Genomic DNA, 11943 nt, shown 5'->3' on the forward strand with positions numbered 1-11943 from the left:
GACGACTTGGTCTGTGCGGTTCATCAATTAAGAGGAGAGGACAGCTGACTATCCACTGGGCGTTATATAACCATACATCACCCCGTGGAGCTCTTTCTTCTGTGCTGTTTTGCAGCTGGAGAACCATACACAGAAACAGTAGGCCAGGATGCTCAATACCGTGCAGCGATTAAAGGACACTATCAACTTCACAGGGATGTTATTCTCTCTGAGAACCTTTAGAAAGCAGAGTCTCTTTTAGGTTTTTCTAACTACATCATCAGTTTGCTTGGTCAGGTCCTCCCTGATGATGACTTCCAGTAAGCATTAGTCAGAGATCCTCTCTACACAGAGCCTGTTGATGGTGAGTGGCAGGATGTCATTTGCCTTCTTCCTAAAATCCACGATAAGCTCCCTATAAGCTCCTTGGTCTTTGCATTATTCAGGAGAAATTTGTTGTTATTACACCAGCAGATCCATCTCATCTCTGTAGGTGGATTCATCCCCCCAGAAATGAGCGCCACCACCAAGATATCATCCACACACTCAACAAAGGTGTTACTATAGTGGGCAGGAATAAAGTTGTGTGTGAAGTGGGTGTAGAGCAGGCAACTCAGGGGTTAAAGCTTTGCAACACATACATTAAGCAGTAACACTTTACAATAACTACATGTGATTAAGCGTTAGTACACTATAAATCATCCTAAGTGAGGACCATGTATACCATAGAAAGCATTCATAAAATGAACTGAAAGGTCCTTGAGACTCAAACTCGAGTCTTTGCTACGTTCAAATCAGAAAACAGACAAAGCACAAAGTGATACAGAACATACAAATTTTTATTGCATGATGCAACAAAATCCACCACAGGTTTGGAGAATAATGAAATATTAAGTTGGTCCAGAATCTGAGTTTTCTTGGGGGTTTAAGAGAGAAAGACACGCACAGGAGTGGAGCTTGAGTACTTTACCTTCAATAAACTGAAGTGTCTCTATTTAAAATAAAACATGAATGAGGTATAGTGACGCAATGGGGACTATTTCACAGAGCTTCACATACAAGTGTAAGCACCACAAAGTGTCCAACCTGAACTGAGAGATGCTGCTTTAGACTGCTCCCAGTGTGATAAGCAGGGCTGGACTGGCCATCGGGCATACCGGGCATTTGCTTGGTGGGCCGCTCGTGATTTTTCGTTTTTATGGGCCGATGGGGTTTTATTTCTTTTCTTTTTTTTAACGGTATAAATGAATAGTGGTGGATTGGCCAGTTGGTCATGATCGACTCTGGGCTGGACCAATTACAGCCGAGGGGGTTAAACTTTAAAGTTGAGGTGAAAAGGAACGCGATTTGTCCCGTACTACTTCAGCTAGAAAGTTGCTAATTCAATCATGAAACAGATCAACGATCAGCTGATCGGCTTTTCTCTCTGCGCCAGGAAGAGGAAACCGGCGGAGGTCACGCATTAAACAACAGCAGCACGTTTAAGCTTGATCAGCTGTTGTAATTTATTTAATATTACTTTCTAGTATCAGCTGATGTTTGCTGGAGCCACAGCTGTAAAGCTGCTGGTCATGATATCCGTTTGTATATGTGGTGAGAGGGAAACATGAAGATGAAACCAGGAGATGTCCTTACTGAATCATCAGAGCTGAACAGGTGATGGAGAAACAGGTTTACCTTTTAGGTGACATTAATGAGTTGAAGGGAAGTTATGAACTGTTTCTGAGAGACAAATAACACCAGGATCCTTTTCTATGTAGCTGACAGCTGGTAACTGTGCAGGGGTGGATCTAGCAAAGTTTTGCCGGGGGGGGGGGGCAGGTAGGGCATTAACAGGGAAAGGGGGGCACAAAGAAATACTTTTCTTTCTTATTCTTATTTAAAATGTCTAGTTTTTAATAAATAATTATCTGAATCTTACAACCAAAGTTTTCATTTGATGTAAAATGTATAGAAATCCATTATTGTATTCAGTAAATATTAAGTCTAGTATATGCCCTAGTAAGTTATAGTATTCTTCCCTTTGGGAAGGTACCTTCTATGACGTCTGCAATTTTGTTGAAGAAAGATGTTGAATCTATTTAATTACTGGAGAAAAATAATAGATTTCTGTGCATTTGTTTTATACGTGCATTAAATTAAAATCGGTTTTGTCAATTAAGCATCTTGAGGGTGTAGGTTTAAGTTTATTATAAAGGCTTTATGGCTTTTCCTATAATACCATGGTGGGCCGGTCACTAGTCAAAATGCCCGGGCTGATTTTTTGTCCCAGTCCAGCCCTGATGATAAGGGTCACCGGAAAAATGCTGGAAAATGTCACTGGGATGTTTCAGACTTTTTTCCCCCGTCTGGATAGGTTAGTTAGGTTTAGTTTCAAAGTTTTCCCTTTTTAAACAAAAATGTTAAGTTGCTTGGTCCTGTGCTTTCACATACAGTATGTGAGCTCAGCTGACATGAAGCAGTGGGTGTCTCTGTCTCCAGCAATAGCAGCACCTCGAGGTAAAGGGGTGACCAGGTTCAGGAGTGGGTTGCCATGTCCTTTATCAAGGAAAATGACATTTCCATGTAGTCTCAAAAGCCTCTGTTTGGAAATAACAGCTTTTAAAAGCCATGAATGTGAATTCAAAATTCTAAAAATATTTTTCTAGGACAGCAGGAAATAAATAATTGAATATATATTCACACTAGTGTTTTACATCAACTGTGACTTCTTTTTAGATTTTATTTAATCATCAGTTATGGTCATAAACACATATTTTAACATAGATCTTACAAGTATGTTTACTTTCAATCCTGGATTGAATAACAGTTTATCATCATACATCAATTCACTTGGTACAGCTAAGGTCGTAATTTTAAAAGCACATGAGCGGTAGTCATATTTATCGTATTGCAGGTTATTATTAGCACTGATGGCACACTGCACTGACGCCTCTGCAGCGGTACATGCTGCACCAACACAGGTGTGTAACTTAACATCAAAACCAAACAAAGCTGGACCAGGAGTGTTTTTTCTTTGCCCCTTACTACATGTAACTCATGGATGGAGCGGTGTTTTGTCTACGCATAAAAGACAACTCAGCAAATAACTGTAATAACTGTATCTTCATCAGTCTGTCACAAAAACACATAATTTGTTCCAGTCTCTTTAGCTGAATCTGTGAAAAATGTCCAAAGTTTTCATGAAGCTTTGAAACTCTGATCAAAATATCCCAACAGTGACATCTGCGGTCTGGATGGGGTAGGAAAGTGTGAGGGCAGAGAGGAGGAAAGCAGTCCTGAGGAACTTTTTTACATACATGAGAAAAATGGATTTTCTCATGGTTAAAGATGCAATGAGTGATGTGGCAATGGCTCCGACGTCTCTTATTGCATCTTTCAAGATTGCAAAACATGTGCAACTCTCCCACAGAGAGGAATAACTCATAACACACTCAATGTTTGAATTATCTCTGGTAAAGCACTCGGGGTTGCAAACATGGTTAAACTTAATTATTCATAAGTATACTGACTATCTATCAATTTATCCAAATGACCAAAGTTACATATATACCACAAGCTATTAAATGCATGCATCATTCCCCTTCACAGCCTATGGCCCAGCATGTTAAAGAAATCTTATAAGCCATTGTTTTACTGGTCAAGTTACATCTTTAATAAGAAATCTTTGCTAATCAGCCAAATAATATAAAATCTCACGATGTCAAAGTTCGTTTCTTCCTTCTTTTCTGAATCATCAGCTGCCGTTTGTGTGCATCTGTGACCGAAGGACGGCTATGAGATGGTAATATAAATATAGCGTTTTTGATTTAACATTGTGAAACTTGCATGTGCTTCCATGGTAATCTGCTGGGATGTGTGCCATAAAGACAGATCTCTTAAGACAATTCAAGAATTTTCAGTTCGTTGTCCTCAAGAGTTATAATCCTCGTTCAGACATTTAAAAAAGTTAATTTTTACCTTTCACCTTATGCTCGAGGAGAACAAAGAGACAATGAGCATTGTGTTGCTGAGAAACATGCAGATCATCCACCGTATACCTGAAAGTCTAATAAAGCTTAAATGCTCAGAAAATTCATTTTTTTGTTCCTCTTTGAAGGCTTTGGGAGTAAGACTAGAAAACTGACAAAACCCATACTGATTTGTTGATTTGTTTATATAACCTAAAGCTACTGTGGGTACTTAATAGTTCTTTTTGTTTCAAAAAGTGTAGACAGTGATTATGAAAAGTAAAATGAGGAAGATAGAGTTCCAAGCCAAGATGCTCCTCATATTTCCAGAAATATATGAAAATATATGACAAACAAGATGTAAAAAAAAAAGAAATTGAAGATTATGAATCTTCTTGCACTGGGCTGGACTCCCCTTTTTAGTTGTATTTAAAGTATAATTCATATAAATAATATTTAATAAATATCACTGAGACTCTTAGAGGACGATGTTTCTCTTGGAACCCAAGGACAAATCCAGTCACATCCATCACTGGTGTGCTGTCAGACACAGGCATATGTGTGGCCGACTGAGATTTCTTTTTTATTTATTTTATTCCACTTCAGACAACAACTGTTATTTTTAAACACAGAAAATAAGAACCTGTCCTACTTGAAAGCTGAGTCCTCTGTTTGGTGTCAGTGAAATCAATAAAACACTGAACCTACCCACACTTTTCTTCTGCAAGGTGTAATCTGATTGACTGCAGGGCTGCTCTTTCCACAGCTGGTTTCTATTACATTCTTCTGAAGCAGCAGACGTGACATATCACAAACTAGTTCTATCCGGTTAATTAAAAACTTTGTGGGAAGATACACATATCTAATGATAAAGTCAGAAAAAAATGTTTATATTGGTGGCAGCAGTAGTAGACAGGCTCATTTTGTCATTCAGCAAAGCAATTAGAGAAAACCTCTAACGCACTGGGATTTATGGGTAGTTGGAAACTTCTCACTGATCTGACCTAAAATGATAAATTTTCAGTGGCTTTAAGATTAACAAAGACAGAATTTCTTTGAATTTAGAGTCAGGAGCTGTGGTTCAACCTGATTTGAACTGTAATATAAAGGTAAGTGATTAATTTTATATTCATAAACATACTATACAAGTACGAGTTCTGTTATTAACTTGAGCAAAGAGACATCACTGAAAGGTGTTGATATAAAAAAAGGTCTAATGTACGACTTATCCAAGGTGATCTAATGGAAGCGGACGAGGTTCCTGTTTTCTTTAGACTTTTAAAAATTTGAAATTTGATTCTTTTATACTGTTAATTGCTAATTGCATGCTGTAATTTTTACATCAGTTAATTTTTATATCATTTAACTGCTTTTTATATAGCCTCTGAAATTATTTGAATTAAAGCTGAGAGACATTGTATTTGTTTAAGCTCTTATGTATTATGTGCAAAGTATGATACCATAACTGCTGCTCTTTCATCTCATTGTTCAGCTTTTTTGGAAAAATGATACTGGTTTAAGGTTAGTGCAATCTTCTTGGGCATTTTTTGTCTGTGTTGGAGAGTGTCTCACAGACCTGATTTTCACTTGGGGCTCAAATGTTGGGGAATAAAGTATGTCACCATTACGTGCAGTCACACTGGGCTCAACCTATTCTGGTCATCTTAATGTGTGCTGCAGGGTTTTTGAGCCTCGTGATTATAAAATCATATAAAGTAAATGTCATAAAAGTAAAAAGAAGAAAAAAAAGAAAGAAAACTCAGAAAAGTGTCACTGTGCTACAATCAGTATATGATCTCACAGTGGTCCCTTATTCATTTAGCAATATAATACTTATAATTTCACACATTCGAGGAGGGAATTGGAATTGAAACCCTCAATAACAATCTTTTTACTTTGTTCTTTGCTTTTTTAAGGTCCGTAAACACAGATGAGTGGGAATGCAATCAACCATGAAGAGGTTAGCATGATTATTTGATTATAGTATTGCTAAAAACTGATTCAAATATAGAAAAAAACACAAATCACAAAAAAGTCATGCTTCTTCATCAAATTACTGCTCAGAAATAATGAAATTTTCCATTTTGAAGACTAGACAATCAAAAAGTAAGTGATGATCAAGTAGGTGAGGGAAGGACTGGATGCAAAGTCAAGCTTTGGGAAGCACATGTAATCAAAAACATCTCCATCATTGCTACTTTCAGTAAATCAAAGGTGGTGTGGTGTTATTGGTAGCGTTCATTGTGTTTGTAGATTGGCTGCTTCATCAGTGTTAATTTTGACAGCAAACTTTCTCAAAACTTTTTTAGTTTTAGTCATAGTTTAGGCATCAAATTCTAATTGACTAAATACCATCTTTTTTACTGAGAGAACTTCAAGAGACAATCCAGCAGTTGCACTGTTTTATAATTAAGCAGTTAAAAGTTCAGGTTGCATGTCATGGTTCTGGGTGTTTCACCCAGCTTTTGAGTTTATTGTGTTTTTTCCAAGTGTTTTTGTGTTATTGTGATGATTTAGGTTTCACTAGTCAGTCCTGAGTTTTTCTTGCTGTTTTCAGAGTTTTCTCGTGTTCCGTGTTTCCCCTCCCTGTGTCTCCTCCCGTTGTCCCCTCAGCCTGTCTAGTCCCCATGGATTAGTCTGTGTCTTAGTATTTCCTGTTTTATTTTGACAGTCTCCTGTCCTGTGTTCAGTTTTGCTTCCTCTTGTGTCATTAGGTCTGTTCATCACAGCTATGTTCCCCATGTGTTTCCACTTCCCTCGTCACCCCATGTGCATTTATTGTGTGAGTTTTCCTTCGTTCATTGTCAGGTTGTTTGTTAGTCTTCCCCATCTATTGTTTTTTTTCCTTGTTACCTGTGTGTTGCTCTGAGTTTAGTTTCTCCCAGTTTAGATCAGTTATTGGCTTTTGGTTTTTCTTATTTTTGTACCTTTGTGTTTTTCACCTAAAAAAAACAGCTGCTTTTTGTTATTAAGTTCCTGTCTCCATGTGTCGTGTACGCCTGAGTCCTCACCTCACACACGATCTGCAGATTGTTGACATTGCACAGCTGTGGACTTATCTATGTCAGGCAGTCTGCACATGGAGAAGTGAAGTGCAATTCATAATTCAAAGCATATTATTAGACACATGAAAACAGAAAATTTTTGTGATTGGCTGTCGATGGGGAGATGGAATAAAAGAAAAGACCCAGCTGTTTTTGGTGTGGTGCTGCTCTATCTGTAGTTTGCATGTTCTCTGTGCCTGTATGGGTACCGTGGCTTCCTGCCCTGCTTGCTAGGTTAATTAGTGATTCTAAATTGGTTGTAGGTATGAGTGTAGAGGGTTGTCTGTCCTGTGTGTTGGCCCTGGGATAGACTGGGGAACTGTCCAGTATGTACCCTCCCTTTATTAACCATATCACAGTTTGGATAGGTTCAGGCTCCCACCGTGATCTTTAACTGGATTAGTGGAAGACAATTTACAGTGAACGGCTCTCTTTTTTTGGGTTTGTTTTCAGTGTTCGACACAACTGTATTTTGTGTTTGTTTATCATTTTATTCCTGTATGGTCCCAAGAGGCTGCAGAGCTGCAGAACAAATATAAAAGATAACATTTCCAGTCAGCTGCTGGTGAATCTACAGCTGGAGCATGGTGACACAATCATGAATTACATACTTTGCATAAATGAATCCACAAATCACAGAAATCAAACACATGTCTGCTTTCTGGTGTCTTATAACTCCTACATGAGACTACACTTAAAGAAACTTACAGTTATGTAACACCTGCTTTCTCTCCAGTAGCTTTTTTTATTGGTTGCATTTGGAGACGGGACCAAGTTCGTCAACCCATCATGCTTTAACTTGTCATATGAATGCAAGTGTTACTTTTTTAGTAACACACTGTTGAGATAAGATGAAAAACTTTTTTAGTATGCTTGTAACAAAACAAGTGTTTCACAAACCCTTCAAAACACAGTTGCACTTCCTGATTTGGTCGACACAATTTCTGAAGGATGCAGAGTGTACATTTAAAATGAGCAGCACACAACTGTTAGTGTTTTTCGGGGCATTATTTTGTGCTCCATCCAGAGTTTCCCTGTTCATAAAAATCCTTTATTTTCCCTCTTCTCTTGTTCCTCCACAACAGACAGTCGTCTCAGTGAAGCAGCCGTAATAAAAAAACAACAACAATACACACTTCTCTTCCTCTAACACACCAGCTTTAGCTGTTATGTTTTTTAGACAGGAAGTCATTGGAGACAAGCTGAGACATAGAAGATCATCTCTCATACGATAAACTGGAAATGTGGCTGAATCAGTTGGCTCTGGTGTTGCTCACAGGTAAGTTTATGATTTCTTAGTGAATGCTTTCAGGGTTTGGGTCTGTTAGTCAAAGTTTTTAATTTTTGACATTTTGGTTTAAGATTTTAACTTTTTATTATTCTGAAAGTGAATTTGATTTGCTGTGGTATTTGTGAGTCTTTGATTTAGATGTTTTACTTCATGTGTTTCCCAGTAATGAGTTGCTCTTTTGAGGTCCCATATTTTGGTATGTGATTTTGTTGTTACTGTAGTTTGATAAGCTTTAGTTGTATTGTAGTTTTTCGGTTTTTATAGAGTTTTGGATGCCTGTTCAGATGAGTTTCTGTTGTAGTGTTAGATCTGAATTCTTGAATTGGATTTAGTTTTAGTTCCTTCGTTGAGGTTGTTATCTGTGTCATGTTCCTCTTGGTTCCTTCTTCTGTCTCAACTGCTTGTGCTTACACAAATGCTCCCTTGTCTGTCTTTATGTTCTTTTTGATTATTTCCTGTTTTACTCGGTTTAACCTGTGTCCTCTGATTCCCATGCACTGTTGTTCTGCTAAAAACTCCACTCTATGACTCAAAATTGATATCTAACACAAATAAAATAAAAAATTAAAACAGAAAAAACAAGAGGTATAACATTTCTTCTTTTTTCTGTCTACAGTGGTAGCAGCAGCTGTGGGGATATCGGGCCAGACTCACGTATTTCTGGATAAAACCCAGACAAGAGTGATTGCTCCATCTGGGTCATCTCTGACTTTGCACTGCTGCTTGAGTACAAAGAAATATGAGAGATATCGAGTGTCTTGGTATTTTAGCTCACATGGACCTTCATTCAGCAACTCAGGGAATCTGTGCAGTAAAATAATTAACAAGTTTGCAAACAGTTCCACTGAAGGCAGTGAAAATACACACATTTTATCTGTTGTTAATGAAACATGCAGTGGATGGTGCTTTTGCAAAATCACAGTAGAGGTTCCCAGTTTAACAGAAATTCGGAGCAATGGAAAAGAAGTACTGGTTTGTAAGTATTCTTGTAGTGACATTTTACTTTAACTAGCATGTGTGAGCAATGCGCAGAAATGTAATAACTGGTTTAGTTATACATTTTGATACTAATTCATATGCTTCACCCACTGATACTTCAAATAAACTGGCTTACAAAGATTAAATGAATGCTCGTCAGAAACTATTATTTTGCCCACAGCAAACATCTTTCAAAGAAGAAGAAGAAGAAAAGGAGCTAAGCCCTGTTCAGGCCGTTCGTGCAGCGTGCCCAAAAAGAAGCGTAAATTTTTTTTGTCGAGCCGTTACAACAGACAACAATCTTGTGGATCAACAGAAGAGCAATGTAAGACTAAGTATCTCTTGTATGTGTATATTTATGTATTTAACTTGTATTTATATTAAACTTATACAATTAGCAGATGCACACTTAGGTTTGTAAGATGAATCTCCTTTCCGCAAGTAACGACAGGAGTGCCAAAGCAGCCAAACATTTGTATCGGTACTTTATTGTTACATGGTTATGTGATGGGTTATGGTATATTATAATAATTTGAGTTCTGCTATACAGATAAATTTAACTTGCAGTTAGACATAGTAATGAGCAGAATAGCAAATTACCTTTTACAGGGAGTGGATTAGTAAAGTAAAGAGTTAGTAAAATTTCACTCTTTTTGTGTAGCAAGCCTAATAGTGAAGAGCCTTTTTTGTGATGTGTATTTGACTTTTCAGCTGTGTGGACAATGGCCAAAAGAAGAGCCTAAACACGTCGATTCAGCTGCAACAGGCCCCAGGTAGCCTATCTAAATACTAATTTACATTACCTTTGTTTCTTTCATTTATAGTGTTCATTACATGTTTGCATTACCCAAAACCAGTAAGCACATCATGCATAAATATTGTTTAAATCTATTGTCTCTCATTTCCTTTTATTCCCCACAGTGGTCCCGCATACGTCCTTCAAACGAACTTATATAACTTAATGCCGTCATAATACTGTTTGTTGTGCCACGTCTACCTTTCACTATTTACTGCACACAAGATGTTCAAAATAAAATTTTAACCTTGATGTTTTCAGTCATCAAGGATTGCAGTTCAGCACGCCAGTGAATACTAATTGCCTCCAACCGACACTTTGCTCCTGATAATGTGTACATCTAATTATTAAAAAACATTCTGATTAGGTCAACAGCTCATCAGGAAAGGACAGAAAAACAATTCACAAATCCAATTTACTTCATATACCCAAAGACTGTCAATGACAAAAAGGAGTAAAACAGAAGCTAAGGACATAAAGGATGCTGTGGCCATTGGGTTTTATCATTTCTATTTTTTCTGAATTTTTACCTTCAAATCTTAATATTAATTCAATCTTTTTTATTATATATACATTTTTGTTGTACAATCATTGGAAATTAGAGAACTTTTTAAATCATGAAAGTTTTTTTTCTACAACAATAAACAGAAATTATTGAAAGTGTCTCTCTTCATCTTTGTGTTTTAAACAATGCAAAATGTCCTGTAATCTTATCATCATGTGCTTATGATTTTTCTAACAAATGGCTGAATTTTATGCATTACCAATGTGAAATCACAGCCTAATCTTAATGCAGATGTTTGCACACATACAGTACTGTACATGCAAAAGATGCTCGAAGTGGGGAAACACTTCAAGACATTTTCTCTGTGGGAGGATTGTTCACCTATTTCCAATCCTGATTATGACCGCCACCTCTCAGGCCGCCCATACGTCTGTAAAGTCAGTTATGATCTGGGTGTCTGGTTTATGATTATATCAGGTTGCAGTGACTTGACAAAAACTTTTTTTTATGAGTCAGACGTGAATAATAAATTAGACCAAATATAAAAAGTAATGAATTATGTGATATAAAAAATGGATTTTCTTTCAGTAACCTCAAAGAAATTTGTTCATCGTGCATTTTTTTAACCATCATACCTTCTTTTTTGTTTTTTGCTTTCTTACACTCAATCTCAACATGTTCAGTGCTGAATTAAATTAAAACAAATGAAATTGAGACCATAACGCTGCACGGGTCTGAGATTCTGCTCTGTATTAAACTGTCTGCAAACAGCATCTCTGAGTGCTCTCGTTATTGGTGATAGATTCAAATAAAAATTGAAGCAGACCCCTGTGGTGCTCACGTCTTTTCTGCAGTACAAAAGAATAAATAAAGACAAATATTATAGCATACAATAGTAATTATTTTTGTCTTCTGTTATGTACAATCTGTTGAAAATAGTTATTCAGCAAATAGAAAAACACCAGTCGGCCAAAAGATATAATAGAGATATTCAAAATGTGTTATTTGAGAATTGTTTAGAGGAAAAATGTTTTTTGACATAACTGTGACTTCATACTGTGGAGGTTAAATTCAAAAACTCATCACTGCAGTCAGATGAATTATTTTATTAATGCCCCATTAGTAGGTGTGCACAAAGTCCCCCTTCATATAGTTTTAAATGTATGCCTGTAGATTAATGAGCTTTTCCTGGTTCTAATTATAGCACAGCAACACCATAGCAACAGCAACAGCATGGCCACAACGTCCTCATATTTCTTGGCCTCCTCATTCATTTCTAAATGCTGTCTTATGGGATTTTAAAGTGAGGATATTACTTTGATGCATGCACTGATTTTATCAATCTAAAACCCTTAATTAGATACAGCGGGGAAAATAAGTATTTGACACATCAGCATTTC

At 37.0% G+C, this 11943-nt stretch overlaps 1 long non-coding RNA gene across 1 annotated transcript; it reads left to right on the plus strand.

Moving 5' to 3' along the window:
• Positions 1-4986: 4986 nt before the first annotated feature.
• Positions 4987-11302, plus strand: LOC120729784. Its single transcript, XR_005694997.1, has 7 exons — positions 4987-5038; positions 5422-5450; positions 8154-8252; positions 8881-9240; positions 9424-9567; positions 9954-10015; positions 10164-11302. It is a non-coding gene; the product is annotated as an uncharacterized LOC120729784 (long non-coding RNA).
• The last annotated feature ends 641 nt before the right edge of the window (positions 11303-11943 follow it).

This window comes from Simochromis diagramma, unplaced genomic scaffold (genome assembly GCF_900408965.1).
Source record: "Simochromis diagramma unplaced genomic scaffold, fSimDia1.1 OVJJ01000293.1, whole genome shotgun sequence".
Lineage (NCBI taxonomy): Eukaryota > Metazoa > Chordata > Actinopteri > Cichliformes > Cichlidae > Simochromis > Simochromis diagramma.